At 38.9% G+C, this 21,831-nt stretch overlaps 1 protein-coding gene and 1 long non-coding RNA gene across 3 annotated transcripts in view; one reads left to right on the top strand and one right to left on the bottom strand.

Annotated features, from left to right (window-relative positions):
- The window catches only part of jarid2b (jumonji and AT-rich interaction domain containing 2b), a 228,595-nt gene that overhangs the window by 174,127 nt on the left and 32,637 nt on the right, over nt 1–21,831 (bottom strand). The window contains exon 1 of one of the 2 annotated variants that reach the window (XM_061908487.1): nt 19,695–20,098. The exons of the other annotated variant lie outside the window; for it this stretch is intronic. The gene's annotated coding sequence lies outside the window, so the exon portion shown is untranslated. Of the gene's footprint in view, nt 1–19,694; nt 20,099–21,831 lie in introns of those variants that run through there. 2 annotated transcript variants of the gene reach the window in all.
- The window catches only part of LOC133557740 (uncharacterized), a 100,636-nt gene that overhangs the window by 67,782 nt on the left and 11,023 nt on the right, over nt 1–21,831 (top strand). The gene's annotated exons all lie outside the window — the stretch shown is intronic.

The raw sequence follows: 21,831 nt of genomic DNA, 5'->3' as shown, positions 1-21,831 counted from the left end.
AATCATCATACTGCTCTGATTATATGCATCAAGTGTTCATTCAAGGCTAAAGCAAAATATCGAGATATATATCGTGTAACTCAACGTGGCCTAAAAATATTGAGACATAAAAAAAGGCCATATTGCCCAGCCCTAACTCAAATGTACATCCTTATCTCCACCTTAACAGGGAAAACAAGTTCTCCAGAAAATATTCAGGACATATATCGCTAAACAAAAAGCTGAGCAACTGTGTACACATACATAGGCTGGGCTTTCTGTTCTCCCTCATAGAGGTCGCAGGGAGCAATCAATCAAGATGCGGGGCCTTGAAAGAAAAATGTTGCCTGAGTAAAAACATAATCAATCTTAATCTATCCGGGTCCTTTCATTTGGTGTTGACGCGGCGAGTGGGAGGAAAACTAAATCGATAGGGGTGTTGACAAAGGTGTTGGTGTGTTAGGTGTGAGTGGATGTAGATATGGAAAGGAGTCCAAGTGTACAGCAACATTCCTGTTATAGGAATTATAACAATAGAACTAAATGTACACACGGTGTGTTGTGTGTATAAGCCCACCATTTCACTGAAGGCAGCTTTGTAAACTAAACACAGAAGAGGGCTAACTACACATCTTAAAATAAAGCTTTGAGGTTGGCCAACTATCAGAGCTGTACAATTGATCATTAAGGCTACGTTCACACTACAGGTTAGGATGTCCAATTTTCATTTGTTTATCAAATCCCAGGGTTTCCTCTTAATGCAACTGAATGTGGCGGACCGCCACAATATTTTCATTACCGCTACACCTTGAAAATGTATAAATATATGTTTTTACTTGAAAACAAATTAAAGTCATAGAATATGTCTTAGGCCCCAGAAAAAAAAATAAACACGGTCCAACGCTATTTTTAACATGTTTTACCAATCTTATGATAACCGGATTTAGCTCCCGTGTACACACTCTCGTCTCCCTGAGTCAGTGCTTCCCTGGACACAAAACAACACTTCCTTATTCTCCGCCAATCATCTTCCAGGCACGAACGGTGTGTTTGCAAACATGGGAAAAACTGACATCAAATCCAAACCACACGGACATTAAACATCCCCACCAGCAGGTCGTTACGGTTTGAATGGATACATATATAGTCCATTATTTGCGGAGAATTGACAAGCGATATACCGGAAACTCAACCACCGGAAAAACAGTGAGGCCATACCCGAATGTAAACAAGACGCACGCCATTGTCTGGAGCGTTATCAGAATGTCTGTTATGTGGGCGTAACCAAATATACCCGTGGACAGCAATCTACGAAATGTGCAAATATTAAGAGGACAGTGGCGGATAAAAAGAGGCTTTTAAGAAGAGAAAGTATAGCAAGAAGCAACTGTGACTTCATGCCTGATGCAGCTCACCTTTCGTCAGAGACATCGAAGGACAGAAGTTAAGAGCCTCGAAGCACGACTACATTAAACAATAACACCAAAAGAAGATTAGATTTATTGCTAGTAGTTTTTAATTTTAAAGTCATCAAAAATAATTAAGTCTCTAGAATGCCACTTGAAAATGTATCAAAGTAAATTGTACAATTGGCAAGAACAATTGAAAATATGGCAAAATGATATAAAAATACATCTTAATGCTATATAATAATAATAATAACAGATCTGTTTGTATAAGTGTATGTATACATTGTTTCGCCTTTTTAACCAATCCGATCGACTTTATATAAACAGCATGTTATAAAAAACAGTACACAAAGTGCTGCACATGAGTTAAAACACATATTCATAAGCAGGATAAAACTAAGAAGAGTCAATTGTAAAAAACTGTAGTGATTTTTTTTTTTTTTAAGAAAATCATATCAACATAGAAGATTATGCAAATAATTCGATGACGTCATGGTGACCACACCCCGCCGCCACAAATATTTTGGCAGTCTTGGGGAAACCCTGAATCAGATATTTTTATGTAACCGTTCACATTACCAAAAAAATGTGTTTCTGAATGCAAACTGACCCACAGGCATGATGTCATGACGTCACACATGCTGCACTATTTACGGGAGTAAACATGGCTTCTATGCTAGCAGGTCTCAGTCCTGGCACATTTGTGGCAATTTCAATGGTTTTGTGCTATCAAAGTCAGCATTGTCTGAACCAGATTATTGCGCAGAGAAAATGAAAGAGAATGAGGGCAAGCGTTTTGGCTTTCGCAGTTTAGGGGACATTTGCTCCGAAGAGCGGGTGAGCAAGAAGTCGGAGAAAGAAGTGGTGGAACGTGAGTTCCTAAAACATTATTTTTGCCCGTTTTCTGTCTTTGTCAAGTATTTACTTTGCAACTGTCTATTTGTGCGAAAAATTATGACGCTTATGGCTATTTGATGACCTTATTGGTCAGATAAATGTGACCGAAGCGTTCAGACTGCAGTCACATCACATACATATCTGATTTATATCCACATACATACATAGCAGTCTGGGTATGACTTGAAAAAATCATAATTACACTGTTCGCATTGACATGAAAAACTTTGGTACAGGTCACATATGGGCAAAAGAATCCGAATTGACCTGCAGCGTGAACAAGCCTAATAGAATCAGGCCAACCTAGCATTGTATTGCTCTTGCTATTATGTGACCGTAATGTTAGCACTGTAGCGCTCCAATTTAATATTTGGGTCCTTCTCATTGGTTGTCTGTCTCTTAGTCCTGCGATGGGGTGGCAACTTGTCTAGGGTGTACCCTGACTTCCGCCCGAGTGCAGCCAAGATAGGCTCCAGGTCCCCTGCAACCCCGAGAGGGACAATTGGTAGTAGAAAATGGCTGGATGGATGGATATCGTGATATTTAGCATCTATTATTTTGGACTAATTACAGATGAGTTGATACGCACTCTGTCGAGAGACGAGGAAAAACACACCCCATTAATTAAAGCCACAGACACACAAAATGTGTGTGTGTGTGTGTGTGTGTGTACTGCAGACAGGTTAAGTGCCAGTGCCTGCACACAGCTGAAGAGAAACCCAAGTGCTGCTCCCACCACAAACATCTGTTATTTAGGAAGGAGCCTCCTCCTTGTCTTGCACCCCCCCCCCCCCCCCCCACAACACACACGCAAACACACACACACACACATCTGTTCACCCAGGCTCACACCTGCTCCTTTTCCACACCCACCGCTAGCTACACACATCGTACCCCATTTTCTTATCAAGCGACAGTCAGTCAGCAGCTGGACCACCATGCTGGGATATTTTTCCTCGCCTCCTCTTTTGAGCCCCCCCCCCCCCCACCTCTCTTCCAAGCGGGGGTGGTGGGGGGGCTTTGTGGCGAGGGAGCGCTTTCGACCTCGACGAGATTGGACTCCGTGTTACAAAGTGCTGCACAAACCACATGAGGAGAAAACCAAGCATGTTTCTTTTTGTCCTCCCTCCCCACAGACAACATCCCTCTCCCACACTGTCAATCCCAACTTCGTGTTACGACTGAGTGATACTAATCGCATCCGAGTGGGATTCTTTAAGCGTGTAACCACCGAGTGGTTTGAGCTTCACTTCAAACTAGCACTGCGGGGAAACTGCAAAAACTCCGAGGTATTGAACACAACAGTCAGGATAAAACATGCTGAAAAACAACAATGGAGTGGAACTGGGCTTTCCTGGATTTTTCTCAATTTAATCCAAGAGGAGATTTTCAGACTACTTAAAATCCTTTAATTTTCTCAAAAATTGCCTTGTATATGTATTATTTGTGGCAGTACTTATTCTGGTTGTGGGACATAGAGTAATGGTAATTGTGACCTTTAGATGGCAGTCACACATAAGACATAAGTGTGGACTGCAAGTTTACGCCTGTTCAATAAATAACGCTAGCAAGTACCCGTGGGCAAGTAAGACCAAAACGTTGATGTTTCATTAAGAACATAGAACATTACACGTGGTGCTCAAAAATCTATCATTATGTTTAAGTACGACTTTGGTGAGCGTACAGTCTGATTTTAATCTGTCAGTCGACTCGCTATGGAAGCGCTAAAAACTGCAACACGGATGACAATGAAGGGCAGCCACTTAAAAAAAAACACCCACAATATGGCAACTCCTAAAGACAGTCAGTCAGAAAGCGGCTTGAAAACGGTCTGCAAAAAATACACACAACACTTTGACCAAAGAACCACCATTACATGTTATATACCACCATTGCTGAAAATTGTAATTTTCCTGAAGGAACTCTCCTGACGGAATGAATAAAGTACTATCTATCTAAACTACATGTTATGTAGACCACAACGAAGTGTTTCAAATGTGGGAAAAACTATTCCCTTTAATTCGCCTTATAATTTGGTGCGCATTTTGTATGAAAATTGACCCGGTGCACCTTATGGTCGTAAAAATACAGTAATAGATAACCAAACCAAGATGTTGGGCTAACATTAGCATGAGTGTTTATTTTTACTATGTCAAGCAGTGGGCTACACATATGGTACCCGTTGACACCACTTGGGACCCTGGCATGTTTTTTAGATGCCAGTGGTGGTTTTAATAATATTGCCATCTATACAGAGAACAGTTTTTAAAAAGGCAATAGAAACAAAGACATTTTAAACCACATTAACCTTTAAAGAAGAGAAATGTTACTTCTCAGAAATGACATCTAAATCGACAGGCGATTGAGGGCAAAGTTCAACTAAGCCGAGACTGTGGACTATAATTCTAATGCAGCCAGAGATCAGGGGCCGCAACAAGATAATCATGAGTATGGATGTTTACTTTTTGTAAGAAAACACCTGATAGGAACAAGAAAAAATGTGTTGTTAACCTACCAAACTTTACTTTTTGGAGAAAACATGAAAGAGGAGATTGAAGGCAACGTTGGTCTAAAAAAAGTAGAGACTGAGCTTACCCACAACAAACAGATATGCTCTAATTTTTGTCACTTCTAGCTGAGGATCCTCCAATTTACAATCACCCATCCTGGATCCGGTAGCAAGTACTAAGTAAGCCTTTATTCACAAGCACTTTACAACATGTTTAAAACGCAGCTGTACTGACACTCCAAAGATGGCTACCGGCAAGTGACTGGCATGCACAACTACCTTTTTTAATCACGCAGGGATGCACGTCAGGGCTTTTAGAATGCCATATTGACAAGTGACGCTGTTTAGATGGTGTTTTGAAACACACATTATCACATCATTAGCACTCTCTGGCGCAGTCTCCTGCGTCGTGACTCCGCATCGCGCCTTCGGTCCTCGCCACTGAGGAGGAGACCAAACACTCCCTCGCGTTCCCACGCCTCTTTCACCGCATACCATCAACAGCTCCTACTGAATGTCAATGAAGGGCTGATACAGTCAGAGCAAAATAGGGCCTTTTTTGACACACCTACACAACATAGCTCTAAACAAGGTGTTAGTATCATAAACATGCAGGAAGGGACGCAGATGCAATGTAATCTTGAAATGATGGTAAAAGGCCACGTGTGCTTTTTTGGAAAATGGCATTTGACGTATGAAAAACTTTCGCCTTCTGATGGGTGTTTGTTTATGTGTGCATTCTCGCTGCTTTTGACATTTGCGTCACTGTGAAACTTGTCACGTCATCTATTGCTGTCAGGGAATGCAGTGCGGTGAGAAAGTTCACCCAAGATGACTAAAAATGTGTTGTCACATTTATGCGAAATCTCAATTCTCACACTTAGTCCTTTGAATTAGCCCTTGGTTTTCCTCGGTCAAAAGTATTGCCCCAATTTTACTGTAAGGCCACGCGATGTATACAGGGCCACCCCTCCATATCCGTGGGTGCCCTTTTTTGTGTGAATAAACGCACAAATATTTTCAAATATTATAATTGTAAATGTTTATTTACATACCTAATTGTTTCCAAACAGTGCCTGTCACACAGCAGTAAAAGAGATGATCAAACAAAACAGAAGTCATCGTCATGGACCCACTAGCTGCGGAAGCTAGTTCTCCAATCAGCTAAACAGACTCAATAACACCACAGTGAAATTTTGACAAACATACAAAACTGAAACAATACTAAAAGAATGCCATTGTAAGCTAACAATACTAAGGACACTTGTAAACGTGTTGGCATATTCACTAATGACACTAGCTTGATTACATTATGATAAGTATCATGCATTAACACTCCTCCAGACATCACACACGAGAGTGTTGATTAAGTATGAATTGTTTTAGTTATATTGTAAAACTTACAAACGTTGCTTGGCGTGACAAATGAAAAATCCTTTTGAGGAGGAACGCTACGGACATATATACACTTCCTGTTAGGAACAGGAAGTACATTGTCAACTCGGAGCACCTACAGGGAGCGAACTTCCCCAAAAAATGGCGCAATAGCACAAACAATAACACACCTTTTTAATGTCTTGGTCGGTGTAATATGAAACTATGTGTTAAATACAAAACATTATGGCCGTTGGCGACGGAATATATATATATATATATATACATACATACACACATATATATACCTATATAATATATATATACACACATATACATTATCTATATATGTATATATATATACATTATATATATACACACACACACATACATACACACATACATACATACATACATATATATATATATATATACATATATATATATATATATATATATATATATATATATATATATATATATATATATATATATATATGGGGTGTGGGGAAAAAATTGTTTCGAATACGAATCGCGATTCTCACGTTGTGCGATTCAGAATCCATTCTCATTTTTAAAAAATTTTTTTTTTTTTAGTTTCTTATTTAACTTATTTTTTATCAATCCAACAAACCAATACACAGCAATACCATAACAATAAAATCAAATTCCAAAACCAAACCTGACCCAGCAACACTCAGAACTGCAATAAACAGAGCGATTGAGAGGAGACACAAACACGACACAGAACAAACCAAAAGTAGTGAAACAAAAATGAATATTATCAACAACAGTATCAATATTAGTTATAATTTCAGCATAGCAGTGATTAAAAATCCCTCATTGACATTATCAGTAGACATTTATAAAAAAAATTTAAAAAGAACTATATTGTCACAGTGGCTTACACTTGCATCGCATCTCATAAGCTTGACAACACACTGTGTCCAATGTTTTCACAAAGATAAAATAAGTCATAATTTTGGTTCGTTTAATAGTTAAAACTAATTTACATCATTGCAATCAGTTGATAAAACATTGTCCTTTACAATTATAAAAGCTTTTTTTTTTTTAAATATACTACTCTACTAGCATTTCAGCAGACTGGGGTAGATCCCGCTGAAATCCTATGAATTGAATGAATACAGAATCGTTTTGAATCGGAAAAATATCGTTTTTGAATAGAGAATCGTGTTGAATCGAGAAAAAAAAAAAAACGAAATATAATCGAATCGCGACCCCAACAATCGAATCGAATCGTGGGACACCAAAGATTTGCAGCCTTAATTATATACATATATATACATATATATATACACATACATATATATACATATATATATATATATATATATATACACATATATATACACACACACATATATATATATATATATATATATATACATATATATATATATACATTATATATATAGATACATACACATAGATATAGATACACATAAATAGATAGATATATATATAAAGATAGAGATAGAGGGATAGATACATACATATACATATTGTAGCTTTTAAACACTGACGTTTGCTTTTTATAGCTCACTGTCTGTCTAATAACTGAAATGTAATGTACGTCGTATTTAGTACGTTTATTGCCTACGTCTTAGCCAACAAACCGCTTAGGTGATAAAGAATTGGCTCATTTCATAAGAGTATTTTTACCACCTTTTCTTTCCCCTCACTTTTAAGGTGTAAAATGAAGGTGGAGAATCGGGATTCCGCCTTACTCTCATCAGCACTTTGTTGTACGTTGCAGTAAAATAAAATTTTATAGTGACTGAAAGGATGCTGAGGAGCCTGCACAATCTTTGGGGAAACCCTGTGTTTGTTTGCGTGCCAAGCATCCCCCTCCCCTCCCGCTGGCCAGAATAATTAACTCAGGGCTGTGTTTATCCTCCGGACGTATTCAGAGTTGCTGGACCGTATGCTTACTCTTTTTAAAAGTCTTCATGGGGTTTTTTAGGCCGTTTAGTGAAGAGGTGGCGAATCCCCCGGAGTATTGCACTTAAAGCAAACACACACACTTTCTAACAGTAAGTGGGTTTGTTGCTAAGTCATCTCAAAAGTCAACAAATGATTTTCATGGAGTCTGTTGCATGACAAGAAGTATGGGGATTCCAGAAATGTTTTTAAATGTGAAGGAAACAGACGCAAAAATAAAGAAAGAAAAAATACAATTAAAATACAATGGAACTTCCTTGGTTGTCCTCAGATGAGGGTATATCTCCATTTTGTCCGGTTATTAGCACAGAAATGTAAAAAAATGATATGTTCCCAGGTAAAATCATGTTTTGTTTTACTTTTTAAGATGTATTTGAAATGTATCATAGTAGTTGTAATCTTATTATAACCCTACAGGTATTTTAAAGTTAGATTATACTAATTTTAACTGTTATGCAAGAGTAAAAATAATTTCAATTAAAAACTTAAATATATTGGAAGTTGTAAGGTAATTCTGGGAGGCTGGTCAATTTGCTTCAATAGGAAATGACGGAACTAGCACTAATTTGTCACCTTGTCAAACTGTCTTACTATTTTAAAACTTTCCATAGAAAGTTTTTCTTCCATAACATGTTAGGCAGGTGTAAAAAAATGTTAACCTTGCCTTAAAACAGCCCAACTATTAAACCATAAAAAAAACATGTTTAACCATAGTAATCCATAGAAATAAAAGTAATCTCGTGTTTTTACATTCATTATACCTCAGTAGTTCCAATCCCTGAATATAATTTTACAACTATAATGAACTATACAAGTTATTTTTAAGTGTAAAAATAAGTTTCGTTTACTTGTTTTATTTAGTTAAAGCAATGAATCAGACAATGAATGAATAGTAACAATAGATGAAAAATGTGTAATGGCATGTAAAGATAAATGGGCTACGTAATGCAATATTATTTCGGGGATTAACATGAATTACGGACTATAAATTGCTACTTTTTCCTATGCTTTGGATTTTGTGGCTTATAAAACGGTGTGGCCATTTTGTTTTGTGTTGAACAAATCATTTTCATTAAACACAAGCGGAGACACTGAAAAGCTCCGTTACTGTTTCTGCTATGGCGCCATTTTTTGGACAGGTTCACTCACTGCAAGTGCTGCGGGATGAACGTCTTCAGTATTTCCCTTCTGTTTAGTGCTTTGAACCAGAAGTGCAAGTGTCGTTCCATCTTCTAGTGGTCCATAGCGTTCCTACTTGTATGGATTCTTCATCACTATGGGCAACGTTTGTAAGTTATACAATATAACTAAAACAATTCATACTTACTAAACAGTCTATTGTGTGGTGTCTACAAAAACATGTATAATCTATCGTAACACATTTACGAGTGTCTGTGTTAGTATTATTAACTACTCACAAATTCCTCAGTAAATTCACTAAGAGATCATCTTAAAGTTATTGTGTTTAGCTGATTGGAGAGTTTGCTTCTGCAGCTAGTGGGTTCATGACAATGACTTCAATTGTGTTTGATCAGCCGTGTTACTGCTGTGTTACAGGCACCGCTTGGACACAAAAGGTATGTAAATAAACATTTACAAAATATTTCAGTGTAAATATCTAATTTCACAATGTATATATGTATGTGGCTTATAGTCTGGGAAAATCATGTTTTCCCTCTAAAATGTAATGGTTGCTGTTTATATATATTGATATATAAACTGCACAGATTAAAATTTCCGGAAAACACTGTAGGATTAGTAGAGCAACAGACATAATAAAACAAACCACTGAGCTGCGTTCATTTCAAACCTTTGTTACAAAGTTTATTTTTCGATTCCCTCTTGGTCATTTGTGTACGGGTGGATGCTGAACTCTGTTGTTGTTACCATCTCAATTTTATAGTTTAATATGACCGCTTTAAAAAGGTTTTGTTGGATCTTTTTTGTGGGTGGGGGGTAGGAAAAAAAGTCACAATGTTAATAGACTCATCCTTTCCTAGTCAATGATGTATTGATGCCACTAGTAGTCGTGAGAAGCTTTAGTTATTGTATTTGCAGGGCAGCTCGTTTGTATTATTTTGGATGTGCTTATGGCAGTAGTTCTCAAAAGGGGATACGCGTACCCCTGGAGGTACTTGAAGGTATGCCAAGGGGTATGTGAGATTGAAAAAAAACATCTAAAAACAGCAACAATTCAAAAATCTTTTATAAATATATTTATTGAATAATAATTCAACAAAATATGAATGTAAATTCATCAACTGTGAAAAGAAATGCAACAATGCAATATTCAGTGTTGACAGCTAGATTTTTTGTGGACATGTTCCATAAATATTGATGTTAAAGATTTCTTTTTTTGTGAAGAAATGTTTAGAATTAAATTCATGTATCCAGATGATCCATTACAATCCCCAAAGAGGGCACTTTAAGTTGATGATTACTTCTATGTGTAGAAAACCTTTATTTATAATTGAATCACTTGATTATTTTTCAACAAGTTTTAGTTATTTTTATATCTTTTTTTCCAAATAGTTCAAGAAAGACCACTACGATTGAGCAATATTTTGCCACTGTTATACAATTTAATGAATCAGAAACTTATTACATAGTACTGTATTTTACTTCTTTATCTCTTTTTTTCAACCAAAAAATTATTTTCTCTGATTAGGGGGTACTTGAATTAAAAAAATGTTCACAGGGGGTACATCACTGAAAAAAGGTTATTTTTGAGAAGGTTATTTTTGAGAACCACTTAAAGGAGGTAAAAAAAGGAGAGTGTGTGCGAGCAGGGGCAGACACACAAAAAGGTGTTGGAGGAATATTCCATATGCACAGCATGTTCACATTTTAATTATTGTACTGAACTGTAAAGGCGCGTCAGACTTTTTTCTCTTTTGAAAAATCTGTACACACATTAGTTCCGCTTCTACCAACACACTCGTTTAGTGTAGCGAAGGACCCGACTGGGCGGCCATTACGGCTCTGGTTTCACTTCCCATTAGCCATTCGGAGCCATGACAATACCCAGGGGGGGAGAGAGAGCACAGCCCCTCTACCAAGGCCGTCGCGTTAGTCACTTCACTCACTATGCAACAACAGCAGCAACAAGCTCATCACGCAATGTGGGATTATTTTAGGTCAGGGGAACTGAGCTATTAGTAGACCGCAATATCATACGGTGCACACAAATGCTCGACTTTTGGTGGATTGAAGGCTTTAATCTGGGACCATCATGTGATATAGAATATAACCATAATCCTCAAAAGGGATTCAACCCATTGTCATGCAGGTGTACAGTATTTAGTCCTACTTGGCTCTAGATTACCCATCAATCCCATTTTACTCAACTGGCTGAGGCAGCCCACCAATCAGACGGCAGGACGGGCAGGAATATGATCTCCGATTGGCTCCTGGCGGGGGTGAAGGGGCGGAGCATGCCAGCCATCCCCTAACAACAGCAGCATGCTGTGAAATGAGCGAGGCGGAAAGGAGAGGGAATTTGGACCGGCGGATTTTCTCCCCTCAGGCCGAAACCGCTCTCAAAGTGTGCTGCTCCGTTCCGCCATCATAACAGCACCTTCCCGCCCATACTGATGCTTGAGTGGCGTCTGGGTCGCTCGCCTTGACACCAGGCAGCAAGGATTTCAGCATACCGTGTGTTGGAAGTCAGCGGAGGTCAGGATGGATCTCGATGAATGTGGAATTCACACACACTAACACGACTTACACGCGCACACACACACACACACGCGCACACGCACGCACGCACACGCGCGCACACGCACGCACGCACACGCACACAGCTCAGCTCGGGTTGAACGAGGTCTCTGTGCTGACCTACTTCTTTTCCAAAGGCAAACGCTGAGCTCACGCAACATAAACTCAAGCCTGCGACGACTGCAGAGGGTTTTTCGATGCCCCCCCCCCCCCCCCCCCCCCTCTTTTTCCTGTGGTGAGCAGCAACAAAACGACAGCCCCCCCTTTCTGGGCTGGAGGTGTTAACAGCCAGCTACAGGCCAAAGCAGCCATCTTGACTTGAGAATAAAAGACGCACTGAGGAGAAGCAGGAGGTTGGGGATGTGACTGAATGCTGGCTCAAAAGGCAAACAGCTGTGAAATATTCATGTTAAGATTTGGTTCTTGCTCAATTTTAGATGACTGGTTTTCTTTGAATTGCACTTTGAAAAAGCAAAAAGTCAAGGAATGTAGTCTTTGTAATGACAAATCGCTGAAAAATTAGGGGTGGAAGCCTTTTCAAGCTCCGAAACACTGGATTCACACTAAAACTGAATAGTTGTTCGAGTTTGGTTTTTTTGTAAAAACCCTCTTTGACAGAAATAGGCCAAGACTTTTGTGAAGTGTGCAGCAGTCTATGCAAGTTTACACCAGTGAGAAATGTCTCAGGTTTCAGACTTTCAGGTGGTTTCCTGGAACAGAATGTTATAAAGGTTCTGATGCACTGCTGGATATGTTGATTTAAAGGCGGTATCAGGTACAATGTCATAGACCGTTTGTGCTTTGTAACGCAGGCGTCAAAAAGCAGGTGAGACGGCATCATTTTTCTCATGTCAGCAAAACAAGACCAGAAACCGATGTAGTACTGAATTGATTAAAAGGGACTTTTTTAATTAAACAGTAACATATTTTCTGGACTACAAGCCACTACTTTTTTCCAACGCTTTGTACCCTTCAGCTTATAAATCTGGGCGGCTCATTTACAGATTTTTCTTTGATAAATGTTTTGTATTAGACAAATGGATTTTATATTACACCAACAGAGACACTGAAAATATGTGAATTGTGAATTATATTCATATAGCGCTTATCTCTAATGACTCAAAGCGTTTTTACATAGTGAAACCCAATATCTAAGTTACATTTAAAACAGTGTGTGTGGGTGGCACTGGGAGCTGGCGGGTAAAGTGTCTTGCCCAAGGACACAACGGCAGTGACTAGGATGGTGGAAGCGGGGATCGAGCCTGGAACCTTCAAGTTGCTGGCACGGCCACTCTACCAACCGAGCTATACCGCCCCTGTGTTACTGTTTGTGCTATGGTGCCATATTTTGAACGACTTCACCCACTACCGTTGCTGCAGGTTCAAAATGTACTTGTCGTTTTGTTACTTGAACCGAAAGAAAGGTTTGTCTATAGCGTTCTACTCGAAAGCATTCTTCCTTCATCACTCCGAGCAAGGTTTTTGAATTTTTAAATATAACTAAAACTATTCATACTTACTAAACCGGCCCATGTGTGATAGCTGTAGGAGTGTTTTCATGCATATTTGTATGTAATGTAATCAAGCTATCATAGTTAACATTAGCCAATGTGGTAACACTTTTACAACTGTTTGTGTTAGTATTAATGCCTTCTAATGGCATTATTTTCGTATTGTTTCAGTTTCATAAATTTACAAAAACAGCACAGTTGGATTTTGAATCTGTTTAGCTGATTGGAGAACTAGCTTCCGCAGCTAGTGGTCAATGACGATCACTTCTGTTTTGTTTGATCAACCTTGTAAGAGGCACTGTTTGGAAACAATTAAGGTATGTAAATAACAATTTACAGAATCTTTCATACCGGTATATATCCGTGGCTTATAGTCCGGTGTGGCTAATAGATGTAATAATAATATTAATAATAATAATTATAATGGATTAGATTTATATAGCGCTTTTCTATTGAACATAATTTTTTCTTCAAAAATTTGGGTGCTTTTTACAGCCTGGGAAATATAGTAATATGCGTCCATAAAGCTGCTTTATGAAAAATCCATCACTCCCTCACCTTTGAGAGACGAGGTGCCCAACGCTCACTTTTAATGACACCATTAAGGAAAAATATATTTTGAAATAAAGCACTGTCAACTATCAACCAGTCAGCAACAAACAGCACATTGGAAGCAACGTGTCAAACAACATTGGAGCATCAACACTTTATGAAACATAAGGACTGATATTGTGACCCACAATGCCTCGATGTGTATTTTATTGGTAGCAACGTGTCAAACAACACTGGAGCATCAACACTTTATGAAACATAAGGACTGATATTGTGACCCACGATGCCTCGATGTGTATTTTTCACTTTAGGGAAAAAAAACATGTGAAGAGCTAAACTGTTTTTCAGGAAGCACTGTAGGAGGAGTGGCAGTTTTCCTCACCATCATTAAACTAAATGGAACTATGAAAAAGGTAAAATTTCTAAATGTGGGACCATTTGTTCTTCACGCACCAACTAAGGAAAATTTTATTTTACGGTTTGCTCCTTGACTCATTAAAAATTTTTGCAAATATCGGTTTGCCCCTTGACTCAATAAAAATTTTTGCAAATATCGGTGCAGAGTCAATAAAAGTAGTGAGTGTGCCACGCACTCCTAGATGTCATTTATCCATCACTACATATTAGCGTTGAAGCTACAGGCACACATACAGCGTGTTCCTACTAGGGCTTATTAAAAGTGCTTTTAAAACGATTGAAATGCTAGCATCAAGGCTAACACACTTCCATCACACTATTGTAGGACCTTTGAGAATGATTTCAATATGGTGAAAAAAAAAGAATACTTTAGCAGCAAACAAAGTGAGTGGAACATACCTGATAATTGAAGAATAAATCCCTAATTTCCAGTAATCATTTACCAAGATTGGACTTCTCCGTCCCGTAAAGATGTGTGACTTATGTTAAGTTTGTGTGTGCTTTGATTTTCGAGTGACAATAATTGTGTACAGCTCTCAACTAAAAAAAAAAAGCTAGGAATAACTTAAAGAATTGAATAAAATCTAAAATGCTTTTTTCCACCATTTTTTTTTTTTTTTTACAGCAGCAGCATCGCAGGGCTGGATGGAGCGAGACTGATGTAAAGCTTTTTATGGCCCCGCCAAGTGCAGGTGCTGCAAGGAATTCTGTTAACAGCTCACTCTGGAGCTGAAACAATAAATGTCATCCTGTGCGCGTCACTGGGGGCCACCCTGTGCAGGGCTTGTGGGCCCCCAGATGGGGTCAGGGGTCAGTCTGCTGCAACTGTAAAGGACTATGTTGTGCTATAAAGTGCCACAACAGAAGGGGGAAGCGATTACTTGCCGGATGTGTGTTTGTTAGTGCTGATGTATGACTGACAGGTACCCTGTGTTGTTACTAATAAAAAAAAATAAAGAATAGCTGTGTTGCGCACTTAAGAGATTTAAGGGTTGCCGACCCAAAAGATCTAAGGATTTTGATATTTTAAATTTTGTAAGAAACATACTATAAGAAGGGCTTCACGGTGGGAGAGGGTTTAGTGCGTCTGCCTCACAATACGAAGGTCCTGCCGTCCTGGGTTCAATCCTAGGCTCTGGATCTTTCTGTGTGGAGTTTGCATGTTCTCCCCGTGAATGCGTGGGTTCCCTCCGGGTACTCCGGCTTCATCCCACTTCCAAAAAACATGCATCTGGGGATAAGTTGATTGGCAACACTAAATTGGCCCTAGTGTGTGAATGTGAGTGTTGTCTATCTGTGTTGCCCCTGCGATGAGATGGCGACTTGTCCAGGGTGTACCCCGCCTTCCGCCCGATTGTAGCTGAGATAGGTGCCAGCGCCCCCCGCGACCTCAAAAGGGAAGAAGCGGTAGAAAATGGATGGGATGGACGGACATATTATAAGAAGGTACAGTAGTACCTCAATTTACGAGTTTAATTAGTTCTGTGACAGTGATGCCTTTAAAAAACACACACTTTTAGTTAAAATACTGTGTGAAAACTACTATTAACAATACAGTAGTTTTGTGAAGTGATAATGTAAAGCATAGGGTTGTCCCAATATTATGGTACCGGTACCAAAATGTATTCTGATACTTTTCAAAATAAAAGGGCACCAAAGAAATTTCATTATTGGCTTTTTTAACAGAAAATCTGGTGATAAATCAAACATACGTTTTTTATTGCAATCAAATAATGTCATTAAATAACAGTGAACATACTAGACAACTTCTTTTTTAAGTAAGCAAGCAAACAGATTACAACGGCTCCTAATTTGGCTGCTAAAATATGCAGTGACATATGGCGTGGTTTTTGATTGTATTATTTTGTCATAATTATGAGGGAAAAGCTGGACAAAATAGATGAATGGATGGATTATTCATTTACTGTTAATATCAGGTTACTTTTTGTTTTAACATGTTCTATTTACACTTCTGATCAAATGTATTAAGCGCTCCTATTTGGGTAATTCACATAAGTTTTGACTGATACTACAAATTTGGGTAAGGATCCAAAACTAAAAAAGACAAACTATTTTGTGGTAAAAAAAAATATATTGATGTAATTCTTGTAGTATCGACTACACAGCTCTTGTACTTGGTATTGTTACAGACCATATTTGTGTAGATTCACTCATTTGTTTACATTCAGGAGAGCTACCTTGTTGTTCCTGTTTAGCTATTGTATCCTTTTACGGTGTGTAGTGAAGTATGTTTACTATTCATTGTCATGCTTTTAAAGATTTTTTAAGAAATAGTTTATTTGTTGCCATGGCGGAAAGTACCAATAATTGTCGCACACGCACACACACTTACTAGGTGTGGTGAATGTAACCTCTGCATTTGACCCATCCCCTTGTTCACCCCCTGAGAGGTGAGGGGAGCAGTAAGCAGCTGCGGTGGCCGTGTCAGGGAATCATTTTGGTGATTTAACCCCAAATTGTGGCCCTTGATGCTGAGTGCCAAGCAGGGAGACCATGGCTCCCATTTGTGATAGTATTTAGTATGCCTGCAACGACCTACCGATCTCAGGGCAGACACTCTAACCACAAAGCAGGTTAGTTAGTAAGTTAAAAGTAGCTGAAACAATGTGTATGGACATTATGTATGGACATTAGCCCTAGCTAGCTATGTTTTAAAGCACTGCTTGCAGACCGGCGCTTCAACGTGTATAACAGTACCATAATTGTTTTTAAGCCAAAATACATCCAGTCTCTCTCTCCTTTCTCTACACCATTTCCGCTTATAATTGGTCTGTGCATGTATTGACTTGCAACACCATCAGGCGCATGATAAAAAAAAGTGCCTGTATTTTTCAAAGGCAATATACTACCCTTTTTAATTCATTAGTGCCACGGTACTTTATTAGTACCGGTATACCGTACAACCCCACTACAGCCTTTACCTTGGATAGTGGACTTCTACAGTATCTCCTTACAGCTGCGTGTCAAACACACCATCATTAGATTTTGCATATTTTCATGGATAAATGTCAGCCATTTAAATATTATTCAAACAACCTCGACTGGCATTAGACTAATTCTGGTTCAGTATAGTGTACAGACTAGCAGGGATACGCTCAAATTGTTACACCAAGTTGGCTACACATACTGTCATGTTTTTGATTCTTTCTTTCTTTAATTCAAGGACTATCGTCAACTTTTTCTCAGCAATGTCCTTTACACTAACTTATTCCTTCCCATGGTTGGAAAACAGAGTTATGTTGATCTCTAGCTATAAGCTAATGGTAGCGAGTCAGACAAGATGTTTTAGTCATATCTAATGAGGTTCACTGTGACATGTGCTAGACCAAATAATGTTGGGGGTGCTTGTAACTCAAATTTTTGCTGGCAAATTAAAGCATAATTCACAGAAGAACAGCTCTTATATCAAAACACTCTAAAGGGGTGATGTTATCTTCAAGCCGCTTTCTTAACATCTCTTCAGGTCGATGCGCAGTTTTGCGGGCAAATTTATTTACGTGCCTGCACTTTGACTGCATAATGCATATTCTTCCCGCGAATCATGGTTTTAGCGCTTTCATATAAAGTCTACTGTACTGGCAGATATGTTTCAACTAGGGCTGGAAAACTAATTGATTTCTGATTTTGATTGTAGTTTTCCTCGATCATAAAAATATAATCGAGAGAAAAAAACGATTATTCAGGTACATCTCTACCATATATGGAGATACGTAGCTGCTGACGTCACAACTGGGAAAAACATTACAAATTCGGCAAATTTCAAACAGCTTGTTTGGAGAACGGATGAAGGAAGGCAAGATTGTTTTATGAATATCTCTGCCACATCTCCATGGTTTGATTTCAAATTTTCTAGACTTATGCGGATCCCAAAAGACACAAAAACAGGTACTAATAAGTAAGTCAAGTTTGTTTGGCATAATAACTCCCCTTCAAGTTGCTACATACTGTATGTACAGGACAGGCCAAAAGTTTGGACATCTCATTTCAATGTGTTTTCTTTATTTTCATGACTATTTACATTGTAGCTTTTTACTGAAGGCATCAAAACTATGACACCTGTGAAGTGAAAAACATTTTAGGTGACTACCTCTTGAAGCTCATCGAGAGAATGCCAAGAGTGTGCAAAGCTGTAATCAGAGAAAAGGGTGCCATATTTTGAAGAAACTAAAATTTAACACGTTTTCAGTTATTTCACCTTTTTTTGTTAAGTACATAACTCCACATCAATCAATCAATGTTTATTTATATAGCCCTAAATCACAAGTGTCTCAAAGGGCTGCACAAGCCACAACGACATCCGCGATACAGAGCCCACATACGGGCAAGGAAAAACTCACCCCAGTGGGACGTTGATGTGAATGACTATGAGAAACCTTGGAGAGGACCGGCGTGGCACAGTGGGAGAGTGGCCGTGCGCAACCCGAGTGTCCCTGGTTCAAATCCCACCTAGTACCAACTTCGTCACGTCCGTTGTGTCCGGAGCAAGACACTTCACCCTTGCTCCTGATGGGTGCTGGTTGGCGCCTTGCATGGCAGCTCCCTCCATCAGTGTGTGAATGGGTAAATGTCTAAGTGGTGTCAAAGCGCGTTGAGTACCTTGGAGGTAGAAAAGCGCTATACAAGTACAACCCATTTATATGTGGGCACCCCCCCCCCCCCCCCCCTTCTCTAGGGGAGACCGAAAGCAATGGACGTTGAGAGGGTCGAACATAACATTGTGAAAGTCCATGTGTTCATTTATAGTTTTGATGCCTTCAGTGACAATCTACAATGTGAATAGGCCATGAAAATAAAAGAAAACATTGAATGAGGTGTGTCCAAACTTTTGGCATGTACTTCAATAAAAACAGCCATAAAGTCAAGCTTTGTGTTATTGAGTTTGTAGATCTTGTAATAATAACATCACAATGATGGTTTTGTGTAAAGCTAAGAAAAGAGCAAACAGTGCTTTGGTAGAAAACTGACCTTCAGAATAAAAAGCATCACAGAATAAAAGCGTCACAATCAATGGAGCGCTTGTGAAGAATGAAGTACTGCAGAGTCACTCCACGTACCCTTCCATTTTGGCAGTGTTAATTAAAATCACAAGCCTGACCTCTGGCGCCTGCCAGCAGAGATACGGACTCACTCTGGTAAAGGAGACAAGCGTTTACTCCCTATGAAGCAGTGCATTTTTTTTAATGTGCTTCAACATCGCATTACTGCTTGGAAAGCAAACAATCAAGGGCGGATTATGTACATTTAAAGTATTCGCCAGAAAATAAGTTTTGCCTGGCCTTGACTCAAATTTGCACATTCACTTTAAGCGCTGAGAAAGGGAGAAACACAAGGTTAAGAAAAACTTACCCTGAACGATCCAGAGCAAAATATGAGCTGCCAATCAAACTATAGCACCAAACTAGCAGCCAGGAAGGAGTTTAAAGGGCTGCAGGATGGAGTTTATAAAGCACACTGTCAGTCAGATAAGATTACCAGCGGTGGTTAATGGAAACCACTGCGGCCCTCCGCTGACAGCTAACAGGAAAGACAGGAACTGGCCAACAATCTCACCACAGCAAGCGCCTACGCCATCCCAACTGGCAACTGTACACTGTGTGGAAGAACCTGATCCTAAGGAGCGATGCTTTAAATGAGGCATGTGGTGTGTGCGCTTATCAGCGCGGTGTAAAACCAATGAGATCATTATCTAACCTGGCCCAGTGCTATCACGTGCTGGAGTCATCAAACTGGCTGCAGGAACTTTACAAGGAAGAAGTGAAGTGAATAATATTGATATAGCGCTTTTTCTCTAGTGACACAAAGCGCTTTACATAGTGAAACCCAATATCTAAGTTACATTTAAACCAGTGTGGGTGGCACCGGGAGCAGGTGGGTAAAGTGTCTTGCCCAAAGACACAACGGCAGTGACTAGGATGGCGGAAGCGGGGATCGAACCTGCAACCCTCAAGTTGCTGGCACGGCCACTCTACCAACCGAGCTATACCGCCAAGAAGATTGCATGCAGGGTGAAGATAAATTAATAGCCGTAATTATCACCAGGGTGTTTGTTTAGCTAAACCGGAAAGAGAGAGAGGCATCAACTTAAGGCAGGTGGTAATCGAAGTGAGGTTGCTAAAAAGTTTAACTTTGACGGTTTGGAGTGCATCAAAAAGTAAAAAGGCAAAATATACCTCATTTATGAACAATAATGTTGCACAACACAGAAGCAACAAAACCAATGTTGTAATTGTTTGAAAACTGCTGAGTCAACATTAATAGCTCTGATTGTTAACAGTGCAGTCAGAACATAAATAAGGTAGATGCAGCAGCTGGTTGCTGTCCACAAATGGTATACAACTACAGTCATCTTTTAGAGTTAATTGAAAAAAAAACTATATCAGGATGTTGACAACAGCCACACTTATTAATGCAGGTTATTTACTTTCATAGTGCGCGCACCTTGAGACTTGGGATGGGCTAGAGTGGACACACTGCAATATACAATGCAGCCTCCTGCAATAATGATATATATCACATTATATTATTTGGTATGCAAATGACACCTTTTTGTTGAAACATGGTTCTAAATAAACTTCTGTTAAAATGTAATAAGCACTTTTTCTTCTGTTGTTTGGCTACTTTACATGGATACTATAAATGTGGGTATCGATCCAATACCAAGTAGTTACATGAGCAGTATTAATCAGATCAATGGAGATACTTCAACTTTTTAATATCATTGAATGATAACATTTTTATTCACAGTTATAATCACACAAAAACACAGCATGGCAGTCTAACAATAAGAATGTAATATTTAGAAAGTATTTCAGACTATAGGCTACGATTTAAATCCTTTGGTTTTTGCCGTTAAAGCCCTTCTTTGTCCAAGGGGTTATTTCCTAAGTTTATAAACAATTAAAAAAAACTGAAAAGATTTTGTGATAATGAAAAAAAAAACATTGCTCTGATCACAGTAGTATCGACCATTTACAACTATGTATTGATCTGCCCACCTCTTTACATTCAAGAGCTCGAGCTTAACGGTTAGCATGGCTCATTGTATTCTCATGCACACCGTATGAGAATTAGTCTAACATGTTTAGATATTCTTTGTCCTCCAGAAATTATACTTTCAAAGAAAAGTTTATAGGGGATGAGGATTGCTGACTTAGAAGCAGCTTTGCACAGTGGAGGGACGTCAGCTGCTCATTCCCTAGTGAGGATGCTCCGTTGCATTCAGCTGCCAAATTTCCAGGACACCAATATGCATTATAATGATACTATTAAAATCCCTATTGTCTGCAAAATGTATATCATTTATAGTCTATATCGCATAATCCTACTGGCTAATATATGTAATAGTCAGTGTTGATTAAGTGAAATGAATTGTGGGGTTTTTTTTTTGTAAAAGTAAGTGCCTCTCGGAAAGATATTTTAGATTCTTCTGGGGATTGCTTGCTATCATCCATTAGTTCCTTCCTGAAATAAATCTGTTTCTTTG

The sequence above is a fragment of the Nerophis ophidion genome, linkage group LG08, assembly GCF_033978795.1.
Source record: "Nerophis ophidion isolate RoL-2023_Sa linkage group LG08, RoL_Noph_v1.0, whole genome shotgun sequence".
NCBI classification, from domain to species: domain Eukaryota; kingdom Metazoa; phylum Chordata; class Actinopteri; order Syngnathiformes; family Syngnathidae; genus Nerophis; species Nerophis ophidion.
The sequence above is the reverse complement of the archived record's forward strand: the minus strand, read 5'-3'. Positions and strand labels throughout refer to the sequence as shown.